The sequence below is a fragment of the Mesocricetus auratus genome, unplaced genomic scaffold (genome assembly GCF_017639785.1).
Source record: "Mesocricetus auratus isolate SY011 unplaced genomic scaffold, BCM_Maur_2.0 Super-Scaffold_100011, whole genome shotgun sequence".
NCBI classification, from domain to species: domain Eukaryota; kingdom Metazoa; phylum Chordata; class Mammalia; order Rodentia; family Cricetidae; genus Mesocricetus; species Mesocricetus auratus.
In genome coordinates, this window is record NW_024429195.1 from 46,464,919 (window position 1) to 46,480,653 (window position 15,735).

The 15,735-nt window shown below is 38.7% G+C and overlaps 1 protein-coding gene across 7 annotated transcripts in view; it reads left to right on the plus strand.

Moving 5' to 3' along the window:
* Positions 1–15,735, plus strand: part of Slc16a7 (solute carrier family 16 member 7) — a 154,735-nt gene that overhangs the window by 100,619 nt on the left and 38,381 nt on the right.

A 15,735-nucleotide genomic window follows, 5' to 3' on the forward strand; every position in this document is an offset into this window, starting at 1 on the left:
CTGGGCCTCATGCTCTATGCCCTCATAGATGTGGAAAATGAGACACTGAATATAGTAATCAAGGGGTTATATTAATCTTCCAGGACAGGCAGAAAAACTACAACAGACCAAGTATCTTAAGCCAGAGGAACTTAATTCTTCACAGATCTCCAGGCAGGATGTCTGAATTCAAGGTGCCAGGCTGATTGGTTCCTAGTAAGGTCTCCCATCAAATAGTAGGTAACTACCATCTTGCTGTATCTTCTGGCAGACTTTTCTCTGTACCATCCCAGTGTCTCTCTTTCTGGGTGGACACTTGTCATAGGGGACTGGGGATCTACCTTAATATTTTGTGCCCTTAATTAATCTTAATTTGCTTCCTTACAAGTTGTATCTCTGAAGAATGCCTTATTAACAATGGAGGCTTCCAGGTAGAATTATAGGAACATAGTTAAGTGCAGAATAGGTACAAAGATCACAATGAGTGTACTCTTCTTTTGAGTGTGTTTTCATAATACTGCATTCATCCTTCTTTTGAGTGTATTTTCAAAATACTACATTCAAAAAGGATTAGCCTCATAGTCCAATTTGTGCTAAAATACAGGTGGCTGTCCTTATATCCTTGATTGAATCAAATACAAAATTGACAAATAATAAACCCTACTCTGAGGACAAGTGGGCATCTGTTTATGATATTTCTGTCCATGAGCACACCTGTCCATGTCTGTTGTCTTTCTATTCTTAAACCTCTTATTTAATTATACTCTTGAACATTAGCATAAACCTTAACCACAGACAGCACTGTAAATCATCTCTGGATGAGAATTCTCTAATGTGCATTCTATATTGACATAGCACAGCCATCTTATTCTTACCTGTAGTAGTGAGTGTATCACCATCAAACCTGGAGACAATACAAGCATCAAAATCAGAAAACACAAAAGTGCTGGGAGTTTGGTATCACCGAGACCATGAAAAGAGCTCGATTCACAAATAAAAAATTGGTCATTGCCCTCTTTGAACTCTGACTGAGAACGTAGATGTCAGTCCATTTGGATTTTCAACCCATGGCACATACCCACCAAGGTCTTTCAGAACTCTGTGCATACCGATGTTTGCATTACAAATATATGTTGGTGAGGAAACATACATGCAGGTACAGTCCGGCATAACAAGGATGGGCCATACCCTTATAGATTGTCTGGTTGAATTATACCAGACTCTTTCTTGTGCTCCATGGATCACTAAATACTCATCCTTTACTCCAGGAGTTCTGCCTATTGTCTTGTGACAGTGACAGAAGCCTGCACGACCACAGAGCTACTTTATATAGAATTTATGCAGCATGATATCATTGATCGGCTAAATTTTCTAACAGTTCTTAAATGAACACAGCTCTCACACATTACTAAAACAGTAATAATTACAGATAGTTTTTTCATAGTAACACCAACTAAGTGTGCAAAAGCTCTGAAGAGCTGATAGAAAGATTGACAGAGTTTTGAAAACATTAACTCATGACCAAAGACATGATGGTTCAGAGTGTTGCGTTTTTGTGACTAGGACTTACTCTGTATACTCTGGAAGTTTGCATTCTTTGGTGGTCTACAGGGTCCTACTCTTTGGTTTCACTTCTTGCTCAAATCAATTGCTTCCACTGCATAGAAGCAGTCTGTGTATATTCTCAGCACACCAGGAAATCAGCATTTCTGGAAGGTTGAAAGGAAGAAAGACCATTCATAAAAGCCCTCACCCACTATAAATTGATCTCTTCTGTTTATAACATGTGTAAAAGGCATCCGCAAATGAGGCAGGAACTGAAATTTGCATGGAGCAAAGTGGACTAAAACCACAGGTGTGACTGTGTATATGTGACTTGGGGGAATTGGGGTTTCTTTTACTTTTGTCAGGCTTTTTTTTAACAAAGGTAAACCAATGCTGAGTTAGTGACTTACATCAATATGGAAATAGAATCATCCCTGAGGTCTGGGAGGGTGATCCAGTGTGTATAAATTCCCACACCAGTCAGAAAGAGCAGAGATTGTATTCCATACACCCACATAAACGCTGGGCAGACATAGAAGCCCACATGCAATCAATCTTGCAAGAGATGCAGACAGGGCATTCCTTTCATTAGCTGGCTTGATAAACTAGACAGATCAATGGGCTTGGTGTTCTGGTGAAAGACCCTGTCTCCATAGACAAGGGGGAGCATAATCAAAAAGCACAACCTGACCTTGACCACTGCCCGCCCCCACGCATGCACACAAGTGTACAACACACATATATCTCATAAAAAGAAACATTTTTCTAAGACTCATCTACAGAGCAAAATAGTATTTTGGCATCTACTTGAGTTTTGTATTAGAAAAAAATGAAAGATTAAAACCCTTAGGAATTTTATCTCACCAGGTGTACGCTATTATGATACTGGTGAAACTATGAACTATTGTGTGTTTTGGCAATGACTGTTGTACAATCTCTGTATGAACAACCTGAGACTGCTGGTGTAATTCTGACTGCAAGTTCTGCCACCTTCCAGGGACACTTTTTAATGCTTTAACCTGTGTTTTCTGATAAATTTTGTTTTCCTATGGCTCTGTCTTAGTTTAAGAGTTGAATTTTAACAACTTCATTTACAAAGTTCTCCAATACCTCTTGGATATCAAAAGCATTTCACACAATGAGTTTAAAATTTATGTAAAATGTCTGCCAAGAGTTGATTTGGCTCATCCTGCTAATTTAATGAGATGTCTCAGGTAAACTGAGCTATGAACATGAACATAAGTACTCTTTTTTATTAAATTCTTTTTATTTGATATACCAACCACAATTTCCCTTCCCACCACCTCCTTCCTACCCCCTCCCCCTTCCACTCCTCAGAAAGAGTAAGGCCTCCCATGGGAGTCAATAGCGCATGGTATATCAAGTTGATGCAAGATCAAATTCCTCCCCCTTCATCCCACCACAGAGAATGGGCTCCAAAAGGCCAGTTCATGAAGCAAGTACTCTTAAGCTGGGGAAAAAATATTAGTTGGTGATATTGTTATATCACATGTGTTGGGTTTTATTGGGTAGAGGGCACTTTCCTGATGGCACAACATCTCTTCAGAGCCAGCATCCGTCTCGAACATGGCTCATGCCCAACTCACTCTAAGCTCCAAGTAAGATGTCCCCCTTTGTGAAGCTGCTTCCCAAAGGGCAGGTGCCTCTTGGCATCAGTTTGAATTGCACACATGTAGCTTCTCATTTGCTTTTGTTGGTTTTGTTCTATGAGATTCACTGCATGAGAGGATAAATGCTGGGTGTCATCCGATGTTGCTGTTTCCAAGCTATTCTTAAGAAAATATGGTTTATAATAGAAGTGCTTTCCCACCTTTTAGTCCTTCAGGAGGAAGGTTCTGGGGAAGAGCGATACAGGAAACATGACTTAAAACAATGTGAGGTGCACTCTCACCCTGAACTCTTGGGGAAGGGTCTAGGCCCTGCCCTATATGAAATGACAGACTATGGACACCCCCATGGAGGGCCTCACCCTCCCTGGGGGAATGAGGGGATAACGGGGGGGGGGGATGGGAGGAGGGCACGGGAGGAGGGGAGGGAAAGGGAGAGGGACCTGGAACTGACTTGTGAAGCAACCTTGTTTCTTATCTAAATTTAAAATGGAAAATAAAAAAAATATTAATAAAAAAAATTACCTTTGCTGCTTCTTGCTTGCATGTAGCACTTTTTTTACTGCTTTAACAAAGTATAAATATTTTCCACACAATGAGATTAATAAGTGGCAAATTAAGTTAGCCAGATACTTGAACACCATTTTTATCCTCCGTGAATTGTGTGTAGTATTCAGAAAGACTGGTGTCATGGTACATGTGGTGCTTCATCCCCTGGCAGTCTTTTTCATTTACCCTCCTACGTCCTTTGTTCTTGACTCTAAGATTTTACATTGCCTTCTTGTTCCAACATGTCCCCAAAACTCTCAGAGTAGGTAACTTGCTTTTTAACTAAGCAAAATTATCTCTCTCTTTCTTTTCCTTCAGTTTTTACTTTAAGTTTTGAGATGCGGAACCATGGTAGACTAGGGTGTAGGGGTATATATAGGAGTCACTTCATAATACTTAGTGTCACTGTCACGAGCTGGGTACTTGTGACAAGACACTCAGTATTTCTCCAGCTCCACTCCATATATACAATAGCCTACAGTTATTTACATGAATATGATTTCTCAACTGCCCTGATTATCATGTCTCTGATCACACTCACTGAGAAAGAACATGTGGGTAGAAGACACTTTACTATGACAATCTGGTTATATCAACATGATAGTTTAGATTTGAACCTAGGCTATTTTATATATTCAAATTTTGCTAACTATGTAGATACTATTAAAATTCAGATACTTGAGTGGGTGTATAGAAGAAAGTACCATGTGGTGATGCCTGCCACGCCTTCATTTTCTCCTAAAAGAATCGTGTTCAAGGGATGCAAAGAGGCCATGTTCCCATCACCTTAATTATTTTCACATCTCTAAGTACTAAATCAGACAGTTCAATGTTTAGTTTAGGTTTTGTGTCTACCCTTTAGAACCCCTTCCTTATAGTTTTTCAATGTAATAATGTGAGAAGACATGTTTTGTGTAAAAATGCATAAATCATTAAGTCTATACTAATTTGAGATGGTTTTGTGCCTGTGACCTTGGCTGGGGATAGCTGTGTTGTGTTTGAACAGATTGTAAAATGATGTGTGTCCATATGAAACCTCCCCTGTCACATAGTGTAGCCAGAGAAAATTCAAATCAGAGATGCTGGGATGAGGCTAAACACATTTCTGGGATGGTGTTTGCCTTTGAAGAGGCCTTTGCCTCTCTGAGAAAGATAGGCGAATCACATTCTGCCTTCACTGAGCAGAAATTTCAAGTCTAAGAAGGGTTATAATAAAACAATATGAAATTCTGAAGGGTACAATTTATATGAATGTATTAACCAAATTCTACTATATTGGAATTTCAGCAAGAAAGAAAGTGGAGAAGTCAGTGCCCAGAGAAGCCTGAAAAGGCCGATTTTATAACAGGTGGTCCTATGCTGGAGCTGAATATATTCCTTTGGTATTTCCCACTATGGGGCATGACTGACCAAGGAACACAGTCTAGGAAACACAGTCAGTTTGGTTCCATTTGATATTTTCTTATGTCATTGTTACCTATATTTATAATAGACTAAATTTCTTATTAGTTTTTTTTAATCTTTTTTTTCTATTGTAGCAACATTCATGTGTTTAGCTTATATTTCTTTTGAAGTAGAGTTAGTCTTTGGAAGACACAATTAGATCCTATGCCAATAGAAATAAATCTTTTGTTTTACCATGGAATTGATATAGTAATATGTACTTCTTTTATTACAGAGATAAAATTACAAGACAAAAAGTATAAACTGTGAAAGTAACATAGAGATGGAATGGTCTGTTTGCAGTGTCTCCTAAGCATATTGCCTATACCCTCAGAGATATAATAATTTTTTACCATATGTCGTAGTTTGAATAAGAATGCCCCACGTAGGCTCATGTCTTTGAATGTTTGGTCACCAGAGAGTAGAACTGTTTGAGTGATTTAGAAGGATTAGGAGGTGTGGCCTTGTTGGAGAACATGTGCCACTGGGGGTGGGCTTTGAGGTTTCAATAGTTCATGCCAGACCCTGTCTTTTTCAGCCTGTGTGTCTGATTATCGCTTTCTGCTATGCCACTACACTGGCAACACAATGATAATGGATTCTGGAATTGTAAGAAAGCTGCCAATTAAATGTTTTCTTTTAAAAGAATTGCTTTGGTTATGGTGTTTCCTCACAGCAGTAGAAGAGTGACTAGCATATGAAAAGATATTAAATCCCAATCCAGGTATTGTAATCTGCAAGATATAATAAAACAAGTAACTTCTATTGTTTGCAGTGTCATCTAATCTAACTACCTCTCCCTTCAGTCCTGTAATTTCTCAATTTCAGAACTCAACATACCTAGAAATACCCTTATTCCTACACTCTTATTCTTAGATTCATCATTGCCAACAATTTTGAACATCATAATATCAATTTTATTGTAAATTATTTTCTACCCACTGGGCCCTATCTTGTAGTGTACCTGACTTAACATCACAAGCACCACAATACCATGCTACTAATTTTCTGATACTGCTGTATTCATTGACACACTCCACACATTTAACCCTGCTGATCCAGATAAATAGTTATCTCTTGCTTACATACCTAATGATGACTGGATCTGTGTCAAGAAGAAAACTTGGATTGAAATTAGCTCTGTACATAGTTAATTCTTGTATATCTGTAAGTAAAGGTAACAAAACCAGACAACCGGATTCCCTGGTCTCTTTTAGTTTACCAGTCATCTCAAGAGGGCCTATAATGAGATTCTGTTGTCCTAGCCCAATTTATCCTATTGTCTACGAGATTACATTTCTTTTTTTCTAATGAAAGACCATATTTATGTAGTTTTTGGTCATTTGGTTTGTAATGCTATATACCATCTCAGGATTTAATTCTAGTTTTTCCTAACCTCCTGGCTACATCTTCATTAGGAAAGTGGGCTTTTGAAAATCTTAAATTGTATACTTAAAGGTGTCATGCTTTTTCTATTCCATTTGAAAATAAATTAATTTCTTTTAAGTTTCTGATTTGGGTCAATTTTTTCCTGTTTTCTTGGAATTATTTCTCTATACTTTCTTGCTACTGGAAAAATTTTACTGTCTTATTTGGTAGTTATTTGTTTACTTTGTTTTTGTATTTCTTCTTGCTTCACATTGACATCTGAATGTTGAAAGTAAGAACTTACTGCACTGTTTTTGCAGACTAGTTTACTTTGGCGAAACATCTCATCAGTCATCCAGTAGAGAGAATCTGAGCAGGCTATCATTCATGCCCTCTGTAGCCAGTATGTGTAGTACCATGCAGGAATCCTGGTACTTGTATCTGCAGAGTTGGTTCTACAATCTATGTCTACTGTGGTGGACCTGCTGGCTGGGTCTTTAGAGATAGGCTGTGATTCTGGATCCATGATGGGAGTGTCTGCAACCTATACCCAATGCCATTGTGAAGCCTAGGGTTATAAGAACTTAACTAGTGCTAGGTCTTCCTGGATCTTGATATTTGGGGATGGCTCTCAGTCTTGGATAGGTCTGTATTCTGTGTCTACTGGATTAGAGCAAGCCATGGCCTTAGGTCTGCAGAAAAGGGTGACTGTCTTGTGATAGGACAAATGTAGGGCCTCAGGGCTGGTGACCTTGTACTTTATTGTGAGTGTATATAATTTGAAAGTTCTTTGATACTTATGTCTAACTTCACCTCTTCCAAGTTCAGATCTAAACTTGCCAAGCTTCCTGCTAGAACTTTCAAATGCTTAATAAATGTTTTTAATTTGGTGTGATTTTAATGTCTGCTTTCTCCAAGTCAGGTGTCTAGACTGCAACACTCATACTGTGCTGGTTTCCTTATCCCCAATTAGCAAATGTTTTGTTCTCCCTACTCAGTATACATAGTAATTACTTTCCCTATCTCTATTACCTAGCTCATCCATAGCTCTGTTAGCTGTTGTCCACGTTATTATGAAGTCTGTGATTGCATAATCTTCAGCAAAATTCAGGAACCCGGGTTTAGTTAAGGATTCTCATCTCACTCTGAAGACTTACCTCCCCATTTTCTCCCTACCCTTGACTTCTACTATCCTTCCTGTTGACCATTTTAATTAGTCTCCACCTGCTATTCCTAGAATATGTAAGCATTTTTTTTACTTTTTTATCTATAATGATTTTCTCTAAGACTAAGAAATAGGCTCATCTTCTGGCCCAATTCTTTCAGACCTTTATATGAAATTCATCTTTGTCTAAGGATATTTGAGAATTACCCTAAAATTTTATCCATTCTTCTTGTATTATACCTTTGCATCCACAGCATGTCAACATCTATAATTTACTGTTTATGAGAATCACACTGTCTTGTAGAGCTTTCAGAAGTGATAAAAAATACTCCTTAAGTCTGATTACCCAGTAAATGCTATACAGTAGCCACATGTGGCTATTGAACACTTGAAATGAAGCTGGTTTGCAAAAGTAATTGCATTTTTATTATATTTAATTTCAAGCAACGTAATTTTAAAGGCCTTGGTTAGTTACAGGTTACAATGTTGAACACTACACATATGGACACTATCCATACACTTCCCCACACAATAGAAATATGGCTCATTAACATGCTTGTTTTGTTTCCTGCTGTATCCCTACTAGGTGAGAAACACACCAAAACAAAGTAGATACATGCATATTTTTTGACTGAATGGATAAATGGATGTCATTGTCAAACTGACAGCAGTAACCATGGAAGACATTTAAAGACTGACTTCTAGTGCTACTGTTTGACTTAGTCAGTAGTGGTGTGATTGTGCAAGAGTCACTGTCTTGCCATGTAAGAGTCTTCAAATCTAATAAGAATGTATTGAGATTTCCCTGTGTTCCAATAATCATGCTAGATGTTTATATATAAAATGCAAAAGTCATGGTTTATATATAAAAATGCAGAAGTCATAAAAATGCAAAACCCAAGAAAAGTGGTAGCTCATTCCTCTGTGTAGGGAGAAGTAGCAGTAGGAGTTATGAAAGCTGTGTTGTGATCTGCACGATGTATTCCTATACTGCTATTCAAGAGGAGAGAAGAAACCAAGGAGCCTGAGTGCTCAGAGAAGGATGAGTGGAAAAGAAAAGAAAATAGCAAGACTTCTAGGAGGAAAGAGAGGATCCGCAGTGTTTAGAAAGAGGCAGCATATCAGTGTCAAAGCAATAGGGAAATGGTAGATATGGAATTAATTCCTTCCTTAAAAATGAAGTGTGGAAATGCCATAGGCATAATCATTCACAAGACATCCCAGACTGCTGCTTTGCCCTAGGATGAAGTCACAGTGTAAATATATGAAGGATCACTCATAAATTTTGATAACTCTTCAGCTTAATAGGCTCTTCTCAAACAGCAGTTACTTGTTTTCATTCCCTTTTGCATTGTCTTTTTATTTCTATGGTATTCTTCCCTTTTGTGTGAGAAGACTTTTCCTGGTACTAGCTAATAAACACGGTGTGATTCTTAGTCTTTCCTTGGTAACAGGGCATAAATATGGTAGAAATTCAAAGTTATAAGCACGGTTGTAGAGAAACAAGAAAAGACCCTGACTGTCTATTTCTCAGGCGCTCACAGTGCTAGAAGTAGAAGCTGGGGCTTTTCATATCCTAACCAAAACCTGTCCACAACACTCTCCTGTGTCCTTATGCGTTAATTGTTATAGGTGTTCATTGGCTCCATAAGGAGCCAAGTGCTTTCCCAGAAAACCTTGGAGCTGAAAAGCTAAAGACCGTGGAAGTCTAAAGCACCCTCTACAACTTTCATATGCTTCTGCTAACGATCAAGTGACAGTGGAAATAGAGGACCAGTAATTTGAGGAAACAGGGTAACTTTTTACCTTCTACATCTGCCAAAGAGCATATTGAGTGTCTCTCCAAAAGCTAAGTGTACACTCACAGTTCCATACTAATTTTCAGGTATGTGTGTTCCTGTGGGCACATGTACATGCATGAAAAGGAGGAAATAGTCTACAGAATTTTCTAGCAATTGTAAATAAAGGAGTTCAAACTGAATTAATTAATCCAATAAAGAGCACATAAAGCTCTCTATATGGCAAATCACAGTTTGTTTGAAGTGCTTGGATGTTTTGGTATCAGGTATTTGACAAATGGCATACAGGGACAGAGCTAGAACTTGAAACACAGTTATGACTGCATAAATGGTTTAATTCAACGGCATGGCCAATTAGTAATTTCACTCAAGATGTCTTGATTAAAAATATATTGAAAATAAGTAATTCCTTTTACTCTTAAAGAGTGATGTTCACACATCTCACAGTCCTATATAAACTCTGTAAGTATAAATGGAAAGTATGCTAAGAATTTTTGCTTAGAAAAATAATAGGTAAGCTAAATTATGCAAAGTTTAGTATACTTTCTGATAAAGAATTGCAATAATATCACCATGTATTGTTCCAATATCAAGGAATAATGGATAATGTTGTTGTGCCCAAATTCTGAACCCCAAAGTCACCAAGAGGCCCATTTTGATGCAAAAGCAAAGAGTCTTTCATTGTAGTTGTTTCATGAGCTAACCCCGTTAGCTCAGGCATTCATCACAGTGAATGGCTGGAGAAAGACCCAGAGAAATCACAAGGCAAGGATTTTATAGGGCAGCTTAAAGGGAGTGTCTAGGGGTATGCAACAGTATCAGGATTGGTGTACTTCCAGGCTTGCACTACCTGTCCTGTGTTGATTGGTCAACTGGTTGTTATGGCCCATAGGCCCTCCTAGGAGGTTTGCTATGCTCTGCACATCACTGTTGTACACTTGTCCATAAAGCACACTCAGAGCCGCAAAGCACAGCCCTGCCAGCTAACTTCTGATTGGTTCCTTGCCATGATAAGGGCATCTGACCTCCTATTGACCAGGACAGGAGCAGCAAGGTCAGGCAAGCACATGTTAGCCTGTCATGGCTGCTCAAATGGGGAGGGGAGTGTTGGTCTGTTCATTGTGTCTCCAAATAAATTGTTGAGTGAATGTGATCTCAGAAAAACATAACCAGTTTGGTCATTGAGATACAAGGATCAACTCTGTTTTTATTTATAACTAAATAGAGCACTGCTGGTGATGTCCTACTGTTATTTTTTAAGTGCGTTTTGCCATCCATCGGGTAGAAATCTCTTTGAACTTCACATATGTGAACAGAATAGTAATATAAAGAAACAAAATGCCATAGTTTTAGTGATTCCTAGATTTGTACATAGTGCAGGAAACTTTTCTTTCTTTACAGATGAGGGAAATTTGGAATGTACTGAAGGTCGCAGAGAGGGGCAGTGGGGACTGAGTGTCCTTGCTCTGTCCTGGCTTTCCTGCATTTGTAGCCCTGTGCACCATGGTTTTCAGACTCATTTCTTCATTTGTCTTAATAGAAATAGTATAGAAAGGAATGCAAATACTTCACAGGAGGAACTTTTGCTTGCATGCATAATAATTTGCCAGCACAACAAAAACCAGGTAGATGAATAAATAGCATAATAATTCTATTAGAAATCATTTTCGTCAGCCAGACATATTTGCCCAGAAAAATATTTTGTAAGTTTCAAAGCACTTCTAAACTGCTTAATTATCCTGTAAGATATGTCAGAATATTTTTTGAGAATTGTATTAAAGAAGTAGAAACTACCTTATAGTAACAGTCATCATTATCCTACTTGGTGAATACTATGTGCTTTTACTTTTCAATAGACTTGGGTTTAAAAACTATGAAGTCTCCACATCACCCTCCTTAGTATTCGTTCACCAAGCACCTCATTTCTTGTCTTCACTAACCATCATAAACCAGTCCCATAACCTGTTACACGTCTCATTTGTTTCCCCTAAACAGCCTTCTGAACGCTACTGTTATAATTTAGTTTTTGAGTGTTGACAGTTTACATGGCACTGCTCAAAACATAACATCTTTGTAAACACTGCATTGTGTCTAGTGTAGTCTCGGTAGACTACAGAATGAAATCCCACTCTGTTAACCCACTTAAGCTCAGTTCAGGATCTTAGGCTGTGTTGAAAATGAACAGTGAGTGGTTAGAGTTTAGGCATTCAGAATTCTCGTTTCATTTCACTCCCTGACCATGTTCCATGTTTGTAACTTTTTTTTTGGCTAAAATGAGCGCAAGTGGGGGTGATTCCATGCAGCTAATTTTAAGATTCTAGTAGCATTCATATAAAAAGTCACCTGGAGACATTTGAAAAACTTTTCAATATAAATAGCAATGTAATATTCAAGTAGCCAAAGAATGTATATTAAATCAAGCAATGTTATAAGACCTTTTGAAATTACAGAATACTTGATTTGAAGCAGCAAATTGGTAAATGTCTTAAATACATTTCTTTCAAGTAGATGCTCCGTTTAAAGGAATGATAGAGGCATGCAAAATGGCTGCGTGGGGAAAAAGCCCGTGCCGTCATGCTTTAGTTTGATCCCTGGCATCCACATGGTAGAATTAGAAAATTGATCCTGAATATTGTCCTCTGACCTCCACATGTGTCACATGCATGTTTTAGTACTTACACACACACACACACACACACACACACACACACACTCAGACTACATAAATTAAATTAAATTTTAGTTAAAAATCAGAAAGAAAAATGAAGGGAAAGGGAATGGAGGAAATGGAAAGATACTGATTGTAACCGGGAAGCCTTTTGTTTGTTTGTCTGGTACAATTTTAATGTCCTTACTGCCCTTGGATGCTGATTACACAACCTAGATTTTGATCTTTGTTCACTGTGAGCATGTGAGTGAATACCATTGCACATTAAAGAATATACATGATGGTTTGGAGGGAGGAAGGAAGAGGAGGGTGTAATGTAATTACAATCTCAAAAAAAAAATAAAACTAACACATAAATGGTTAAAGGGGACCAAGAATTACTGAATTTTGATCCCTGTTATTTAGCTATCAGAGCTGCTGGTTTCTGGATTGTGCTCTACACAGTCCTGGGCTGAGACCTATAGGCTTCTACAGTGTCTTACAAAACACATCATTTAGTAATCATGACTTACACATGTGAAGATACAGATAATATATGGTAAAGCACTTGGAAATAAAACAATAGCATTTTGCCTCTATAAAATAGATCACATTACAAATATACAAAGCACCTCTACTGCAGCAGGAACCATACTAAATAATTAACTTATGCAAAGAAAGACATGGTCATAAACAAACTTGCCAGCAACTCGCCAAACATGATCTGTTCTTGTGGTAAAAGAAGCATCAGTCAACTGACAGTGTAGTGAGAGTTCTGTCACTCAGAAGAAAACATAAGTAGATTGAGACATCACATTGGGAAGGAATAAGCTGCATATTCAAGTAGAGTTGGGCATCTAATCTGCAAAGATGACGCAGTCACTGATGATCTCTCTTTGGTCTCAAACGGATTGTGTGTGGGTGGGTACTGAAGGAAAGGAGTATAGCTATAGCAAAAAGTAGAGGAATAATTATGTGAAATCTGAGAGAGTGGGGAAAGTAAATTATTTAAATGCATATAGCAATATCAGTATACTATAAAGTCTCTTTGGAAATCTTAAGTCCTAAAATTTATGCCTTTTAAAGTAGTTTAGTCATCTTATGGGTCAATTTTCAGGTTCAAGAAAAAGATAGAGGTTGAGCCTTTCCAAGGCTTCAAATTTATCTATAACAGAGATCAGAGTACATGAACCAAGAACTCTTTCAAAGATGTTGTTGCCAAGAATCAGCCATCCAATATAACATTGACAGTAGATGGGAAAGTAGATCTTGGTTGCTCTAGAGGGATGTAAGAGAATCTGGGTGGAGTCCTTGGTGAGGCTGAAGAAGTTAGTGGTGAAATGTAAGGAAAGAAAGCCATGCTGGTGCATGGGTTTGAAGCCAAGCTGGTAAATGGGCTGGTATCTAGCATTTGAAATGGAGCAGGGAAAGGTGTTATGTGGGTTAATGACAAATTCCAGCTATGTTCATTCAGGATGTGGCTGAGTTAGATAGGGACAAGTCATATAAACTCTAAAGGTGAGGAGGACAGGAAATAGGAAGTTCAGGAAACCTAGAAGGGACCATGTATAACACAGTATTAAGAAAGATGACTAAATATAGAATAGGGATAGGTTATTGGCCATGAGCCGGTTAGTTGAGAATCTCAGATACCAACTGACAATAGTGGGAGAGGGACAGAAGAAGATGTTAAGGGTGTTCTATAACTTGACAAAAGCAGCTTTACAGGGTTCAGTGCCATGGTGAATCTGTAATCTCAGCCTTTCCTCAGAAAGCCAGCGTGAAAGGATTCCAGGTACTGGGCTACGCAGGAGACCCTGTCTCAGAAAAGGGAAAAAAGAAGCAGGGATTTACATGTCAACATAGTCCTGAGTTCAAGTCCCTGTTGGGGAAAGAGAAGAAAAGATGGGAAGGGAGAAGGGTCATGGGAGACCGGGAGATGGAATGCAAGTAGAGAGAATCATGTCTGGGCCAAAAGTACTTGGCTGTGAGATAAACAGCTGAGATTGTTTAAAGGGGAATCGTCTTTTATGGAATGGGAAAAAAATTAACACAAAAAGAATACCGTTTACTGATGTGGAGTCTGCTAATTCAGCTGGGCTGGCTGGTCAGTGAGCCCTCTGTGTCCTCTTTCTGATGGGATTACACATGCACACCACTATTCCTGGCTTTTTAGAAAATTTATTTATTTCATGTATATGGGTGCTCTGCCTGCATGTATATCTCAGTACCACTTTGTGCCTATTGCCAGTGAAGACCAGAGAGGGCCTCAGATGCCCTGGAACTGAAGTGCATTGTGAATCAAACCTGGGTCCTCTGGGAGTGCAGCCAGTGCTCTTAACCACTGAGCATCTCTCCAGCCCCAACACATCTGCTGGTTTTATGAGTATAGGGGATCAAATTCAAGTTCTCATGTTTTTGTTCCAAGTCCTTTACTGACTCAACTATGTAGCCCAGTCTAGTTTCCAACTCAACATCCTCTTTCACTACATTGAAGAGCCTAAGCAGGAATAGGGGAAACGATAAAACAAAGCAAAACATATTTTTCTTTATAGTTGTAATTTAATTAGAAAAAACTGAAAAAATTATTATTTTAATTGTCAATGAAACCCCAAGGCATCCCGAAATCTCCCTTCAGGACACACTGCAGTCTAATAGGGTCTCCTGCACATACACAGTCTCCCAAAAGCTTCCATGTTGATGGCCAGGTCCCAGCTAATGGTGAGATTGGGAGGTGGTTAAGTATTTTAGGAGGTGTTAGTCTACTTAGAAGGAGGTCACAAGGTGAGGCGTGCACTTGAAAAAGACACCTGTACAGGACCTTTTTTTGCTTCATGAGTTAAACAGTTTTCCTCTGCCACATGTCACACACTGCTGCTACAATGTTCTCTCTCTCTCTCTCTCTCTCTCTCTCTCTCTCTCTCTCTCTCTCTCTCTCTCTCTCTCTCTCTCTCTCTCTTCTCTCTCCTTCCCTCCCTCCTCCTCTCTCCTTTTTTATCAAGACAAGTTTTCTCTGTGTAGCCCTGGCTGTTCTAGAACTCATGAAAATAAAAAAAAAAGAAAACCCAAATGTTAACAGTAAAAGCAGCAAGATACCCTAGAGGTTCCAGGTAAAAAGAATGGGGACTTGGCTTTGATGAGCAGCCTGTATGCACGAGAACGCCTGTGTGAGTGGATGGGAGCAAGAGGGACCTGAGGGAGCAGTGGGACTGGTGATATCAAGACTGAGGCCTGGCATAACCATGTCAGTAATAAAACCACACTATGAAACCTGCTGGTGACACGGAATGAATTCAGCTGGATAATGTAAATATAAATAAATAAATAAATGCTTGTAGGAAGGGGGTCATTCTTTCAAGTAAAGCAAAAGTCCCTTTGTATAGATGTTACCAAGCTGCGTTCTCAGCAGATGGGTTGTTCAGTTCTTCATATTTTATCCATCCAACCTTTATCATGACCAGGCTCCTTATTGGGAATTTAGGCTTGAAATTTCACACCAGGAACTTTTCAGGCAGTACTCCAGGAAACACTGAAGGTCTTTCCTTGCAGTTATTGCTAAGAGACTTTCTCACTTGTGCAAGTTCAATGCTGTCTGGACCAACTTCCTGTGCT